Source organism: Protopterus annectens, chromosome 1.part0 (assembly GCF_019279795.1).
Source record: "Protopterus annectens isolate FY-2018-M chromosome 1.part0, PAN1.0, whole genome shotgun sequence".
In the NCBI taxonomy this organism is placed as follows: domain Eukaryota; kingdom Metazoa; phylum Chordata; order Ceratodontiformes; family Protopteridae; genus Protopterus; species Protopterus annectens.
The window spans coordinates 1608948764-1608966053 of record NC_056725.1 but is presented as its reverse complement, the minus strand read 5'-3'; positions in this window follow the sequence as shown (position 1 = coordinate 1608966053).

Here is a 17290-nt window from a genome sequence, read left to right as displayed (position 1 = left end):
AGAATTTATAGTCAATAAATCAATATGCAATAATATAAAAAGGGTAGTAACTATGTCAGATTTAGGAAATGGAATGAACAAGAAATTGGCCCTAATTAGCTTCGATAGCGAGAGAGCCTTTGAGTCTGTAGATTGGAACTACTTGTTTTAAAACTTTAGAAGCATTTGCATTTCCAGAACAGTTTATTGAAATATTAAAAAAATCTTTACAGAGACTCCAAAGCATATGGTAAAATTGGATCTTAAATTTCTCAAGGATTCACTTCAGACAAAGGCACAAAACAAGGGTGTCCCTTGTGCTCTTTATTATTTGCATTAGTTATTGAACATTTAGCTAACAGTATAAGAAACAATGGGAAACATTGATGGATTCTCAATTAATAGATATTGTCAATCTAAAATACAGCTTTTTGAAGATGATATTTTACTAACTGTAGGAAATTTAAATTATTTGATTGAGAAAATAGATGAGGAAATTGAAAAGTTTCAAGAAGTATTGCTGCTGAAATTTAATAGCAAGAAAACTGAAACTTTAGTGTTAAATCAATTACTAGATAGTAAGTTTAAAGATAAATATAACTCTAATTGGGAAGGAATATAATTAAAAAATTTAAAAAAAATTAAAGAATAAAAATGTATCCAGATGTGAGTGAGATTATTAATAATAATTTTGAAAAAGTAATTGAAGAAGTTTTACTTGCTATTAGAAAATGGAATGAATACTTTTAAGGAGAGGTTAGTACTTATTAAAATGATTATATTACCCAAGATTATATGTATATTGCATTCACTAGCTTTAATATCTGACAATAAACTTTTAAGGAAAATGGAAAAAACTTTAATTTCTGTCTTATGGTATCCTAAAAAGCCAAGACTTGCTTAAAGTAATCATCTAAGATTATGGGAGTATCTTGGTATCAGCTTCCCAGACACTGAATCATATTCTCTTGCTGCAAGTTTTAACTCTATTATACTCTGTACATACACAACCTACACTAGTCAATGGGAAACCATCCAGGAGCAGATTATACTATTAGAAATATGGAATAATCTTTTTCATCCAGTTAACAAAATTTACCTTAGAAGGAAATTTGTTTCAGTCTTTAGACTCTGCATATATGAAATCAATTTTTCAAACAGTTAAGTAATATGTTTTTTAAAACTCCATTAATAACAAAATGGAAATGTTTGTGTTTTCCTACTGTGCATACATCTAGACTGAAGGAAATTTAGAGCAATGTTAAAATGAGTTTATGAAAAAGGAATGGATTATTATTATGGTCTGATTGTTTTCAAAAAGGAAAAGCTAAGTCTCCATAATATTTAGTGAAAGAATATAATTTGGATGAATCTGCTATCCAGTTAATATTACCTACCAACCAATAAGAAATTAAATGAATTTGTGGACAATATGAGTGCAGAGGGACAGAACATTATTCCCCCATTATATGAATATATGAATGCTGTTATCAAAGGTCGATTGACATGCAATCCAACTTGCCCAGGCTATATAAGTTAATAATAATAATAATAATAATAATAATAATAATAATAATAATAATAATAATTCTGATGCAAAATTCTGGAACTTTTTAGATAGTGGTGGACAAAGTGATTCAACAGATGGTAAGAATAAAACCTTGATATTTAAATCAGTTAGTCAAACCTCTTCAAGCTTATACCAGAAAGTTTTTATTTGAAAATATATACATAGAATGTTTGTTACTCTGTATAAAATCTCTAAGTTTAGTAAAAATGACTGCTTCATTTTGTTGGAGATGTAGTAAAGATGTAAAAGCTGACTGAGCACACATGTTTATGGATTGTGAAAAATGAAACATATATTGGGAAGATATAAGTCAATTTTTTAAGCTTTTTGGCCTGATAATTGTTCTTTAACTGGATCAGTAATACTAATGAATGTTCCTTTTCCTGTATTTGTAAAACTCAAAGAGCAAAACCTCTTTGGGACTCTTTTGGCAGGTACCAGTAAAGTTATTACAAAAAACTGGAAATCAAACTTGGTTCTTACTTTCAAAGAATTTTTAAATTTTGCAAAAATACTATGTAAAACTGAAAAAGAAGTGATCAGAATAAGATCTATAAATCTTAGTAAGACCTTTAGTTGTTGGGATAACCATGAAATGTTGCTACTGAAATACCAAGATTCTTAATGTGTTAATTGTTTAAGATTGCCGTGATGATTCAATGTATTCCCATCATTGCACAACAATATGTGAAGTTGAATTTCTTCCTTTCTATGTATATATCATAAGTATACTAAATTAATAAAAAACATTCCTAAAAAAAGGAATACATTGAATAATAAATAGAATATTCTGTTTAATCCAGGGATAAAAATAAAATTGGGTACTAAGGCTGAAGTAGTACATAGCAGAAAATTAAACCTAAGGGGAATGTTTGAAATGAGCAAAGAAAAAATACTGAACAGACATACTTTTATGAAGAAATATGGTTTGTGTACCTTTATTATTGACAGCTCTTTTGTAATGATCCCAGTATACAATACAATCATGCTTTGTGGGGTCAGATGTTACTATACCACTCAACAAATTGTATACCCTGCTACCAGTCTGTCCTGCAATACATTCTACACAGGAATGACAGAAAGAACATTGAAGAAAGGATTACAAGAGCACATATATGACATAAAAAGAAAAGATACAAGGAACACCTTGTAAATTTAAAAAAAAATGTTATGTTGTGTACTGGAAACAATTCTATGGACCTGAAGACAAGCCCTTGCAATACTATTCTGGAACAAAAAGAATTAATATAGCAATTATGTTTAGATGCAGCAAACTTTCCAGATTGAATGATAAGGTGGCTATTACTAGTACTTTACAATTAAGATCTTCAAAACTGTAAATAAAAAGTTTAGTATAAACATGTCATAGGTTATATTTATTAACTATTGATTATCATTTTATTAACATGTGTGTGTGTGTGTGTGTGTGTGTGTGTGTGTGTGTGTGTGTGTGTGTGTGTGTGTGTGTGTATGTGTGTGTGTGTGTGTGTGTGTGTGTAAGTGTGTGTATGTGTGTGTGTGTGTGTGTGTGTGTGTGTGTGTGTGTGTGTGTGTGTGTGTGTGTGTGTGTGTGTGTGTGTGTGTGTGTGTATAAATAAATATATAGATATGCATATATCTACATATACATATATATATATATATATATATATATATATATATATATATATATATATATATATATATATATATATATATATATATATATATATACATATACACACACAGAAAGTAAGAGGGGGATTTTAGATGCATCATAATAAAGAACTTTAGTTGAGTTTTTTTTATTCATTAAAGTATATGCATATATTTAAGCTATTATTGTATATACATATTTATATAGCTGGATTATTGAATTTCAACTGTGAGCACTACAGCTTTAGGCCAGCTGATTTTATGTAATCATGTGATTTGAGTGGCATATAAAATCTGAACCTAAGTATGTTTTGTTTTCTGAAGAAGTCCAACTCCACGATAGGATGAAAGTGCTAAAACATTTTTGTAATAAAATGTTCTAACATCAGGTGATTGCTTCCTTTAACTTATCTCAATACATTCTAGTGTGGCGAGTGTCAGTAGTTACGTATCTGTTTTTCTTATTGTATGGCCTTATGGCTTGGGAAATGGCTCAGCCCTCTAACCAGTTATGAAACAAAAAGAAATAAGTAAATGCAAACATATATACAAAAGGTGACATTGGAGTAACAAAATGGATTTTTTTTTTGTATAACATGCTAGAAATATTATAACTGCAGTCCTTCCATTGCAGAATGTTACTGTGTCCATTTGCGGACCAAAAGGCCTCTCAGATAGAGTAAGAGGCCTTTTGACTGCATCAGTTAACACAGCAAAACTTTATGCAAAATGAAGCTCAGGATAATAGAGAAAAGTGACAGTGTTTGTTAGAGTATTAACCTGCTTAGATCTGATGCAAAAATTTCCAGCAGCCAGTCAGCCAAGATATACAAAGGTGATTTAGAAAGGTAAGAGACCAAGGAGATGCCATAGGCACTCTTAGCATGCAGCTTAGCACTATGGGCCTACCCTCTGTGAAAGAATGTCACAGACATGAGTCTGCCTGTATTAAAGCATGATTTGTAAGAATAACTTTGCTTGGGACATAGAACACGGTCACCCGATACCTACTCACAAGCCCATCCTAGCTACCGATCTGAGACTCTAATATCAATCCCAGATTAACTAATTATTTCACCAAATCTGCACATCAGCCAAGTCCGCCCACACACCTGATGTGGCAAGCAGGAAAAACCTCATTATTTTCTTCCTTTTTCTGCCACCTCAACAGTTGTCCACATTGTTACAATAAACTGGGTCTGCTGGGACATAGAGCTTTATTCTCTGATTTAAAAACTTCCTTACTCACAGATGCTTTAGAGTTAAAATAGGATCCTCCCGATCAGAATCAGCATCTGTTATCCAATGTGTACAACAAGGATCAATCCTTGTCCTCCTCCTCTTCACCATATCTATTAACAAACTTCCTTGTGTTCTCCCCATCTCCCATTTATCCTATATGCTGATGACGTGGTTATTTATCAATCAGGTCACCATTATATGCTGACTCCACTCATGCTTACATGACGTTTACTAATTACTCATATATGTACTTCTCAACCCCCCCATACCTAAACTATGCTTATTGAAATCCACAGAAAATTCACCAAGCACTTGACTCTTTATTGTTTTCCTTCCCAAACATTCCATAGAGACAACTTGCACCTTCAAATACCTAGGAATATGTCTTAATCAGTTGCTTAACTTCCATTTCCACATAGACAAAGTAAGACTCTAAATAAACTCCCTTAATTTTCTTTGCCAGAATGCTCTCCCCTTTTCTATCTCATCCAGCCAAAGCAGCCATTGGCAGAGGAGTTCTCCTTTCTCAACTTGAGTACTGGTTCCCAATTTTTGTTTCTGCCGCCAAAAAAAAAAAACAAATCTTGACTCCAGGCTATATTTAGCATCAAATTCTGATTCATTGCAAACTCACGTCTCTGTGAACATCACTGTAGCTCCCTAGAAAAAGCCAAATGGCTGACCATAAAACTAAGATTGTAGGCTCCCAACTTTATTACTACATCTCTAAACATTTACTCCCCTTGCAAATTAGAGTTCACAAAAAGTCCTCCTCATACATCCTGTAACACTACAACTCTCATTACCGCACAAACCAAACTCCACATGCTTTCTCCTGTCAGGCACCTACTCTTTGGCAGTCTCTCTCCATTGACATTAAGGAACTCAATATTTAGTCCAAATTTAGAATGTAACTCATTTTATTTTCTGCTCGATATTGGACAATTGTTAAGAATTTTGAATTTCATTAAAGAGACCATCTTTATGGGAATGTAATAATCATTGTAAGCATTATACGGAAGCCAGTAAGAGAATGTATCTGGTGATATTGGAATAAATGTTTTTTCATTTCGGGTGAAGGTTCCTATTGCTTGTCAACATATTCATGCATGAATGTATTTGGTTTGATTGTTTACCTGTTTACTTATTTCTGTTTTGTGAACAAGCTTGTCAAACCCATCAAAATGCCATATTTTGAGGTAGTAGTGGAGAAAATTTCAATACACATATTCAGATAAGGAAACTTACAAATTAACAATTTAAGTTTAAAAAAAACTCTATGAGCAAGATCTACAGCATGTGTCAGTTTCACTATACTCAGTAGCAATTAGTGCAGTTGCAAAAATTTACACATGCATGGACAAGCTATGAATTCTGATAAGAAATCATGGTAATACATAACTCTGTAGTATATGAGATATGGACAAGCTATGAATTCTAAGAAATCATGGTAATACATAACTCTGTAATATATGAGATAGAAAAGAGACAATTTAAAAAGTCTTTTATATTTCGAAGATAATCAGAATGATATTATGAGTGCTGATTAGTACAAATGCCATGTGGAGTCAGAGGTGATTGATTTGAGCTTTGGTAGATATTAGCACTTAGAGTAGGTCACCATGTAAAAAATAAGAAAAAAAATTCAGCTTTTTCAGCAGTGAACAACAACATAAATCTAGTTAAGTTTAAAAAGATTTAAAAAATTTATACTGGCATTTATCTGCAATCCTGATATAATTCCAAGAGCCTTATATTCAATGTCTTCCATAGTCTCTGTTATATAACAAACTTTGAATCTGCAGTGATATGTTCTGTCATTCTTTTGCTCTGTTTTTGCCTGAGTTGGTCTACAATATTTCTAGAAGTCACACAGGAGTCTGGATTTAAAGCCTGTGGCAAGTCTGATCTCTTCAGATATTTTTTACTACAGAAGTAGAAGAACTCTCAGCTTCTTATGTGGGACTATGGCTAGTGCAATCTTCAAATTAAAGTTCACATTTAAAATTGATGTCCCCATGAAAATAGAGCATATCTCTGCTGGGGTATTACATGTTTTTCATTAGTTCGAGCATTATAACAATGTGCCCAAAACAGTAAGCCATGTGTTTAATTTTAGTATGTAGTTTAACTTGCAATAACTCTCTATTCCTGTTGTTGCTTTTATTCTCATGCAGGAAGGTTGTAAACAAAATAAGACCCTTTGATCCAGTACGCTCACCTGTAAGAGAATAAAGTAAAACTAAAATTATCAACAGCTAGTCTGCAAACTGTGAGGAGGATGGAGCTACATTTTGTATTGATAATCTCAGTAGTGAGTCACTCAATCCAAGACTCCAAATTTACCTATAGCTAACAATATAGCGAGAAATTGAATGCTGACACCAAAGTATGCCCTCACTCCAAATATGACAGAGAGAATTGGCATTTTATCTGCTGAGCAATCAGTGGTCCTTACAAAACTTGACAAATATGCACCTCTGAATCTCATCATTCAATAGTTTGTGTATGTACAAGTAGAAGTCTCTATTTAAAAATATCGTTCATTAAGAGACATCTAGGATGCTTGTACAGCAGCTAATCAGAAATTAAATATCTTCCATGAATGACATTTCCTGCTTTTCTATTTCTTAATTAAAAGTCATACTTCTCATGAGCATATCGGCATTTCCTGCATAGAAATTGGCATGGACATCAAAAGGAAATTGTGGGTGATGTATATAAAAATGACCTGTTGAAGAATTAAAGCAAACTACAGGTTAATAAAAGTTTATAAATGATTTTTTTTACATTTCTGTATGTTTATGTTTAATTTCAATGCCTGGTCATAGAGGAGTGAGATCACTTACAAACTTCCATTCCTCTCAAAGTCTTCAGCAATCTGAATGAGAATTTTATGAGCAATGTCATTTCCTATTGTACTGAAGAAAATATTGTTTTTCTTCAAAGTAAATTGCCTGTTGAGATATTTAACTATAATGTTTACTATTCAATTAAATTTGTCACTTCATAAACCAGAATTACACTTGATAGGTTCATAGGTAGGTACTAGGCTATTGGCCCTAGGGCCTATATAAGCCTAGCCAAAAAGGTACCCTGGCTTTCGCCACCCAAGAAAATTATTTTCCTGTGCCCCTGTCGAGCAGAGCCACAGAGGTGATCCCGGGGTGAATTTCCTATTTCCCATCCGATCATCAAGATTTTTCTTGAAGAGTGCTAATGAGGAGCTTTGTTTGATATAGATAGGTAGTTTGTTCCAGAGTATGAGAAGTCTTTGGGACAGGAATCTATCCCTCCAGCATGTTCTGTTTATTGTGGTGACAAGGTTTAGGTGCCTAGAGCATGTAGCTTGAAGGGATTGGGATTTCTTTAAGTGGAGCATGTCCAACAGCTCTGGGTTTGACATAGCTTTGTATGTCAGGCAGAGATCGCCCCTGAGTAGGCAATATGCCATGGAGTAAACTTGAAGTTTTTAGAGACGGTCAGAGTAGGACATCTGTTTGAGGCCAGTAATCCTCTTTGGGAGGTATTTCTACGGCCTTTCCAGTTGATGTAGATGTCTTATGAGGTACATACCAAAAGGGGTGTTGTACTCTATAATGGGTCTAATGAGTGATGAGTAGAGGGGAAAAATGACCTGTTGTGATGTGGATGACAAACCTTTTCTGATGAGGTTCCACATAGAAGGATTTCCTGACTACGGTGGCAATGTGATTATCAAAGGAGAGACTACTGTCCACCTGTGTCCCAAGGACTCTTATCACACTTTTGGTGTTAAGTAGACTACCACCTATGTGGCAGCTCATGGGTACAGAGGTTTTACCAAAGGGGATGACAATTTACTTTTGGGCATTGAGCTTGAGGCCATGGCTTTGTCACCAGGCGTCTGTCTCCGTGAAGCCCTTTTGTAGGATGTCCACATCATTAGGAGTTTTGATTATGGCTCCTAGTTTGCAGTTATCTGTGAACTTCATTAGCCAAAGACCTCTGTGTTAGCCTGTACATCATAAAAGTAGATACCAAACAGGAGAGGACCCGGGACTGAACCCTGTGGTACTCCACTTGTCACTGGTCTGAAGTTGGATTTGGAGTCTGCTACATTCACAGTGTGGGTTCCGTCAGTGAGCCAGTTGGCAACCCTTCTTGTGACATAGGGATTTATACCTAGTTTAGTGAGTTTATCTATAATTCCAGAGTGGGGGTTGGTTTCAAAAACCTTGGCGAGATCCAGATAGGCCTTACCCTCATCTACTGCTTTGGTGACTACTTCAAAGAAGTCTATCAGGTTTAGGAGAAATGATCTTCCTTTTACAAACATGAACTGGGTGGGGTCCAGAGTTTGGAGATTACCAATGTATTTGTGTATAAGATCCATGATGATACGTTCCTTGACCTTTCAGACCAGGCTCATTAGACCAATGGGGCAGTAGTTCCCGGGGTCCGTGGTGGCTCTCCCTTTGTGGAGTGGGATAACCATCACTGTGTGCCATTTAGTGGGCACAAAGCCTAAGGTGAGGCTATGATTAAGCATAGTGCTTAGGTGGGGTGTAAGCTCATTCTGCAGTTCATGTAGAATGCAGCCTGGTATGTTGTCAGATCCCATGGATGCTGTGTTCTTGGCTTTGGATTTACAAATGTAAAAAAAATAAATAAATAAACATAAATTAACTCATACTTTCAGTGAGAGCATGGATCTCTTTCTGCATGCTTCTGTAAGAAAAACAGAGTGTAATCTGCAGGGGAATTGGACAGATCATAGTACTAGCAGAACACATTTTGATACAACTCAATAGCCAGCATTCATAGTCACTTGTGCAAATGGGATAGGGATATTCCTCAACTTACAAATGAGTGTAGCAAAGGCGAGATGCATAGAAACCATTTACACTAAGCAAAAGGCCTAAAGAATGATAAGAGATATTGTAAAGTATGCTATGTTAATGAGGCAGTTTTGCAATCCATAGCCTGACATCCCAGCGGTACACACATTCCTTTTTAAAAGAGATGCTTCGCCTTTGATATTGGAGTTGCAATCTGTGAACTTGTATGTCCAGGTAAGCACAAGCGCGTCCCAGACACATAAATGAATTATTTCCCCCAGCAACCCCTTCAATAGTTTGTATTAAGTATGCACAAGCACTGAAATAATCACTTCAGCAGTCTGACCATGTATGTGCAAGTACTTATTTGACACACAAATTAATTATTTCTGCCAGCGACCCCTTCAGTAATGTGCCCTAGTATGCAAAAGCACCAAAATGAAACATTCACCCAAGCAACCCCTTCAGTAAAATGTCCAGGTGTACAGAAGCACCAGCTAATCTTCCCTCACATCTCCTTATTAGCTTACTGGCAAAAGTGTTGAGCTATTTACTCAATTTGTGTGCAAATAAGTTCATTATAGATTAATGTCTATGAAATGAATTCACACACATACATGTAAAGTCCCTCAACAGTGTAGTAGCTGCCGTCCTATCATTTATGCATTACGCATGTTACACTTTTGGGATGGAGGGCGTGTTTACAACAACTTCTTCGCATCTTGGTGTGCATGCTGGCAGTCTGGGATTTGCAAATCCAGATATCCACATATTCACAGAGCAAAGCTACAAAAATGCAAAGCCCTGGACTATGAATACTGCCCATTCATTTGCTGAATTTTGCAGCTTAGCTGATGAGGCAGGCTTCTGCACAGTACACAAAGGCAGACAAGCCCTATTTTGCATATATGTCTATGTGCCTATCTATATTATTAGTATACAGACAACAACACATAAAAGCAGAAAAACTGTTTTGTAGGCATCAGTCATTCATTATTCATTTCAGATTCTAACTGCAAATAAATTTTTGCATCATTCATCCATTTTTCCTTTCATCAAAACCTTTACAAAGCTTTTCAGCTTAGAGATTAAGTGTAATAAATTGTTACCTATAATACCTTCTTTACTTCAGCTATGCTGGTATTCTATTTATTTGCCTTTTATCTTCTTTTTTAGAACATCCTACCTTCTCTTTTTGTTTAGCACTGAGCCTGACTGAGATATCCTTTTTATCAGGAATTCAGGAAGAATTAGATGGATCAAGAGCCATCTGTATGGAATAGTGGCATGTATTTTAAAATTGTTCTTTGTATAGACAATGCTTTGCTTCATTTCAAGCATATTTTTTATTTATGTCCAGGCACTTAAACTGTGTCATTTTACTCTGTGATCTGCAGATTTAATTACTGCTAGGTTTATGTTTGTTAGGGATATCTAATTTATACGAAAGTATCCATATATTAAATGATGCCAGCCAGTTTTCAGGCATTAAAAATATTTTCTATTTATTATGTCACAATTAAAAATAAATTGTTATGTTGCATACTCAGGTCAATATATATTTTGAGAAGATTATCAGCATATTACTTTCTCCCTCTTTTTCTTTCATTTGTTTACTGCAGAACATTGACTTAATCTTTTCATCTGCTCCTGCTGTGAATGACTATAAAGTAATCAGAATATCTATAGGGTGTTCTTCATTACATAATCATTATATAAATTATGATGTGCAGGTTACATTAACAATAAATAATGCTGGGTTACTATGGTTTAACTTTAAAGTTTTACAGACAGTAGCACAGAGGGCTATAATTATTGATGCTAAATTCATTGACATTACTCTAGCAAATATGTGTCTCTGTATAACATTTAGATGAATATCAATGTTTCTTCCTAAGTTTCAGTTACCTTTTTTATTGCCTTTTCTGATACAAGCCATAAACATTCGTGCCATTTGAAGCTTTTTGATGGTGCATCATAGTGCAATTTATCTTTCTGTCTTTCTGTAAGTTGTGTGTGTGTGTGTGTGTGTGTGTGTGTGTGTGTGTGTGTGTGTGTGTGTGTGTGTGTGTGCGCTCACACATGCACATCTTTTTGATAGTATATTTTACCAACTGGCACAGTACCCTGAGGCCACTGTTTGAGTATATTTCACATTTTCACTCGTGTTGTAAAGTGAGAGATTCAAGGACAGAGGCTGCTTCATGAGGTGGATTGTAATGCTTTACTTCTCTGTTGAAAACACTGTCATGTATGTATAAGTTTCATTTTGATTATTTTTTCACTGAGTTTTAATTGTGCAGACAATTCTTTTTATTATACTGGTGAACCTAGGCAAAGTATACCCAGCCCAGTAGGATGTAATAATTTACTACACCAAAACCCTGATGCATTGCTTCTAGATGATCAGTAAACATTGTTTATTAAATATTGTTTTTGCACTAGGAATGGCATTTATATTTATTTATTTTTTTGTGAAAAAAGGTTTATATACAAACTGACCTTACTTAAGTAGAAGAAAAATCCAGGGACTTACAAATGCATTGTTACAGTAGAGGGGAATGTCATAGATAATAAATGTGAGGGAAGGTTGGTTGCATTGCAAGAGGACAACACTATCCAGGGCAGCAGCCAACATGGGTTGATGGTGAGAAGGAACTGACAGATGAAACTGATCCAATTTTATGACCAGGTTACTGGAGAGTTTAACTGAAAAGTAGTGATAAATACAGTCCATCTGGACTTTAGCAAGGCCTCTGACTCTGTCCTACATAGAAATTAGATAATGCATACCTCAAAGTTCATAGATACTTCTAGGTATGCAGTCCAGGTGACCATTGAGAAGCCTACAATGATTTCCCTTCCTCACACAGTAATCAAATGGAGGCTGAGGTAATCAAACCCTGGACTACAGGAAGCAGCTCATTAACAGCCTGTATCCTCAATTTTCATATGTATACAGTGAGCACAAACTGGAACAAATTAGAGGTATGATCAAAACTGAGAAAAGAACAGCTAAATGACTGAATTGTAGGATACAGAGTTTGACCTAAGAGGGTCAATGTTAATAATTAGAAAATGACTAATGGAATACCACAGGGGTCTGCCCATTGCCCAGTGCTATCAAAGCATGTTTATCTCATGCACGTCTGACGGAATAAAGAGAAGGATCAACCCATTTTCCTGATGGTGCAAAAACAGGTGCTGCAGTGGAGGATGGTGTGGAAGATTTTTGTGAAGGATCTACCTAAAATCAGCTGGACATATAAGTGAAATTAAGTACATTTTTATCTGCTCTTTTGCATATAGTACTGTATTTAATTTATTTATTTTTGTTTTTCACTGAATATTAACTCAACTGAAGTTGTGGCTGTCTCTCTAAAGAGTACTTTTTAGAATTTCTGTGTAGCTATTGATAGCAGTGGGAGGTAGTTTCACTCATCACTGACATTCTGTCTTGCCTTATATAAATGGTACATTTTGAGTTATCTCTGCTTAATATCAGAGCTTTGACCGGCTAACATCCACCTGAAATCAGCTGGACGTATAAGTGATTTAAGTACACTTTTATCTGCTCTTTTGCATATAGTACTGTATTTAATTTATTTATTTGTGTTTTTTACTGAATATTAACTCAGCTGAAGTTGTGGCTGTCTCTCTACAGAGTACATTTTAGAATTTCTGTGTAGCCATTGATAGCAGTGGGGAGTAGTTTCAGCTCATCACTGACATTCTGTCTTACCTTATATAAGTGGTACATTTTGACTTATTTCTGCTTAATATCAGAGCTTTGGTCGGCTAACATTTATCTGAAATCAGCTGGACATATAAATGAATTTAAGTACACTTTTATCTGCTCTTTTGCATATAGTACTCTAATTTATTTATTTGTGTTTTCACTGAATATTAACTCAATTGAAGTTGTAGCTGTCTCTCTCTACAGAGTACTTTTTAGAATTTCTGTGTAGCTATTGCTAGCAGTGGGGGATAGTTTCAGCTCAACACTGACATTCTGCCTTGCCTTATATAAGTGGTACATTTTGAGTTATCTCTGCTTAATATCAGAGCTTTGGCCAGCTAACATCTACCTGAAATCAGCTGGACGTATAAGTGAATTTAAGTACACTTCTACCTGCTCGTTTGCATATAGTACTGTATTATTTATTTATTTGTGTTTTTCACTGAATATTAACTCAGCTGAAGTTGTGGCTGTCTCTCTACAGAGTACATTTTAGAATTTCTGTGTAGCCATTGATAGCAGTGGGGTAGTTTCAGCTCATCACTGACATTCTGTCTTGCCTTATATAAATGGTACATTTTGAGTTATCTCTGCTTAATATCAGAGCTTTGGCCGGCTAACATCTACCTGAAATCAGCTGGACGTATAAGTGAATTTAAGTACACTTTTATCTGCTCTTTTGCATATAGTAGTGTATTTAATTTATTTATTTGTGTTTTTCACTGAATATTAACTCAATTGAAGTTGTGGCTGTATCTCTACAGAGTACTTTTTAGAATTTCTGTGTAGCCATTGATAGCAGTGGGGGTAGTTTCAGCTCATCACTGACATCCTGTCTTGCCTTATATAAATGGTACATTTTGAGTTATCTCTGCTTAATATCAGATATTTGGCTGGCTAACATCTACCTGAATTCAGCTGGATGAATAAGTGCATTTAAGTACACTTTTATCTGCTCTTTTGCATATAGTACTGTATTTAATTAATTTATTTGTGTTTTCACTGAATATTAACTCAACTGAATTTGTGGCTGTCTCTCTACAGAGTACTTTTTAGAATTTCTGTGCAGCCATTGATAGCAGTGGGGGTAGTTTCAGCTCATCACTGACATTCTGTCTTGCCATATATAAAAGGGGTACATTTTGAGTTATCTCTGCTTAATATCAGAGCTTTGGCTGGCTAACATCTACCTGAAATCAACTGGATGTATAAATGAATTTAAGTACACTTCTATTTGCTCTTTTGCATGTAGTACTGTATTTAATTTATTTATTTGTGTTTTTCACTGAATATTAACTCAACTGAAGTTGTGGCTGTCTCTCTGCAGTTAGTTCCCCACCCACCCACTCTGTTCTTGTTTTGGTGTTAATGTTGGTGGCTTTGAAATTGCCCTACCCACTTGCAGATTTGTATTTGGATACTCCTTCTGGGCCCATCTCATTTCCTCACTCAACTGAGTGCAGTGAGATCATATTCTGATTTCAGGTACTCCTACTGTGTACAAAGAGAACATTTGGTAAGGAAAACCCCTCTAGCCTTTTAATCCTGCTCTGTTCCCTCCCTCAAAAAAAAAAAAAAATATATATATATATATATATATATATATTTATATATATATATATATATATATATATATATATATATATATATATATATATATATAATATATATATATATTTTTTTTTTTTTAAATTCAGCTGCTCTTACTGTAACTGTCTTAGCTGCTCTTCTGCATGCTATCTGTTCAGTCGCTCTTACACTTATTACTGCTTGTTAGTAGCCTTCTGATTTACTCCCTTCTGCACTTGTTTTTTAGTCATTTGTTAATTTAATTGCATTTAATTGAACTGTATTTGCTGTATTGCTGCTACACACTCGAGTGTTCTGGCCTGCACTACAATTTGAATTGTATTTACTGCTGTTTTAGCTGCCTTTCTGTAACAAAAAAAAAATTCTAATCTTGTTTCCTGCCTTTCCTGTAACTAGTCAAGTCCAGATACTGACTTGCTGTATCCAGGACTCTTTGTAAGCTTCTGAGCCCCCCAAGTCTTTCCGTGTTGGAGGGAAGCCTTCTAGCTTATCAGTGGGAGATGTAAGCATCAGGTAGCCTATCTACCACAAGAGGAGTGGTCCCTGACCCAGAAATTGTAGCTATTGGCTGTTTGAGCAGTTTTTTTTCATCACTTTCAACTTTCTGGTTTGAAAGCCGCACTTGTGCCTGTTTCCCGCCTTTCCTATAACTAACCTAGTCCGGTTACAGAGTTGCTGTATCCAGGATTGTTAGTAAGCTTCTGAGCCCCCCCCAAACATTTCTGTGTTGGAGGGAAGCCTTCTAGCTTATCAGTGGGAGTGGTAAGCACTAGGTAGCCTATCCTCCACAGGAAGAGTGAGTTTAGGCCTAGAAATTGTAGTTTATTTGGCCATTTGGGAAGATTTTCCATCTCTTTCAACCTTCTGATTTAAAAGTCTGTGTTTGCATTTGTTTCCTGCCTTTCCTGTTACTAGTCTAGTCCAGATACAGATTTGATGTATCCAGGACTCTTTGTAAGCTTCTGAGCCCCCCAAGCCTTTCCGTGTTGGAGGGAAGCCTTCTAGCTTATCAGTGGGAGTGGTAAGCATCAGGTAGCCTATCTACCACAAGAGGAGTGGTCCCTGGCCCAGAAATTGTAGCTACTGGCTGATTGAGCAGTTTTTCCATCTCTTTCAACTTTCTGGTTTGAAAGACGCACTTGTGCCTGTTTCCCACCTTTCCTATAACTAGCCTAGTCCGGTTACAGAATTGCTGTATCCAGGATTGTTAGTAAGCTTCTGAGCCCCCCAAGCCTTTCTGTGTTGGAGGGAAGCCTTCAAGCTTATCAGTTGGAGTGGTAAGCATTAGGTAGCCTATCTACCACAAGAGGAGTGGTTCCTGGCTCAGAAATTGTAGCTACTGGCCGTTTAGGCAGTTTTTTTCCCATCTTTTTCAACGTTCTGGTTTAAAAGCCGCACTTGCGCTTGTTTCCCACCTTTCCTGTAACTAGCCTAGTCCAGATACAGAGTTGCTGTATCCAGGACTGTTGGTAATCTTCTGAGCCCCACAAGCCTTTCTGTGTTGGAAGAAAGCCTTTTAGCTTATCAGTGGGAGTGGTAAGCACTAGGTAGCCTGTCTACTATGAGAGGAGAGGTTCTTGGCCCAGAAATTTTAGTTTATTGACCATTTGGACAATTTGTCCATCTCTTTCAACTTTCTGGTTTAAAAGACCACATCTGCACTTGTTTCCCATCTTTCCTGTATCTAACCTACTGGGTAGCACTAGAAAGCCTTAAACTGATACAAGCCTTCTAGCTTAGAAGAGAGACTTTGGAGTGATTAAGTATCAGTTTTCTGTACTTTCTTGCTGTACTTAACTGTTTTCCGCCTAAATGCAGATTTTCCAGCACTTATTGTGATTTAAAAGCTTGTTTTTTTTTCACATATTGTACTTATTTGGCTGCCTGCACTTTTAAAAAGTTTTTTGTTTAAATAATTTGTTTAACTGTTGTAGGCTACACACTAAAATGTGATAGCCTTTTCTGATTGTTTGTGTCATTTAAAGCTGTTTTAAGTGTATTTTTAACTGTTTTTACCTTATCTTTTCAAAAAAAAAAAAACAAAACAAAAAAAAATTCCTTGTTTCCTGCCTTTCTAAGCTAGTATAGTACAGTTTTCAGGCTAGTGCTGAATTTAGGACTGTGATACTAGTTTCTGAGTTGCCCATACCTTACTTGGATAGAAGGATGTTTCTCTGTTCACCTGTGAGAGAGGGGAGCTTTGCACAACCTATCTGTCCCTGGAGGAGTGGTTCCAGCACAGAAGTTAGTAGTTTATTGGCCATTTTGGCTAATTTCTATCTCTTTCATTTCCCTACTATAAAAACCGCATTTGCATGGTTTTGTGCAACAGGCAGCGGCGGTTAGCTACGGTTAAATTATTCCTGGCTTTACTAAGTCTCCTTTTCAGTTTTTCCCTTGAAACTAGTCTAACTCTCAACCTAAGAACTCAAAAAGCATCTTACAGCCCAGCACTTGCTCAGACCTAATAGCAAGCACTAATATACACTGACACTGATTGCCCAGCAGGGCAAGCCTCTTTATTCACCCCTCACCAACCAAGTGACTAAGCAGCTCACCCTACTATTTAGGCATGACCAAAGAGCAACTTCAGGTGCACTCTCCAGTCCAGCTGGTGAATCTGGGTATCCTGAGTCAATGTTACAACTGCCTCATGTACACAGATAACTCTCTCCTCCTACCACAAAACACTAACATATGCGAGAGATGCAATTA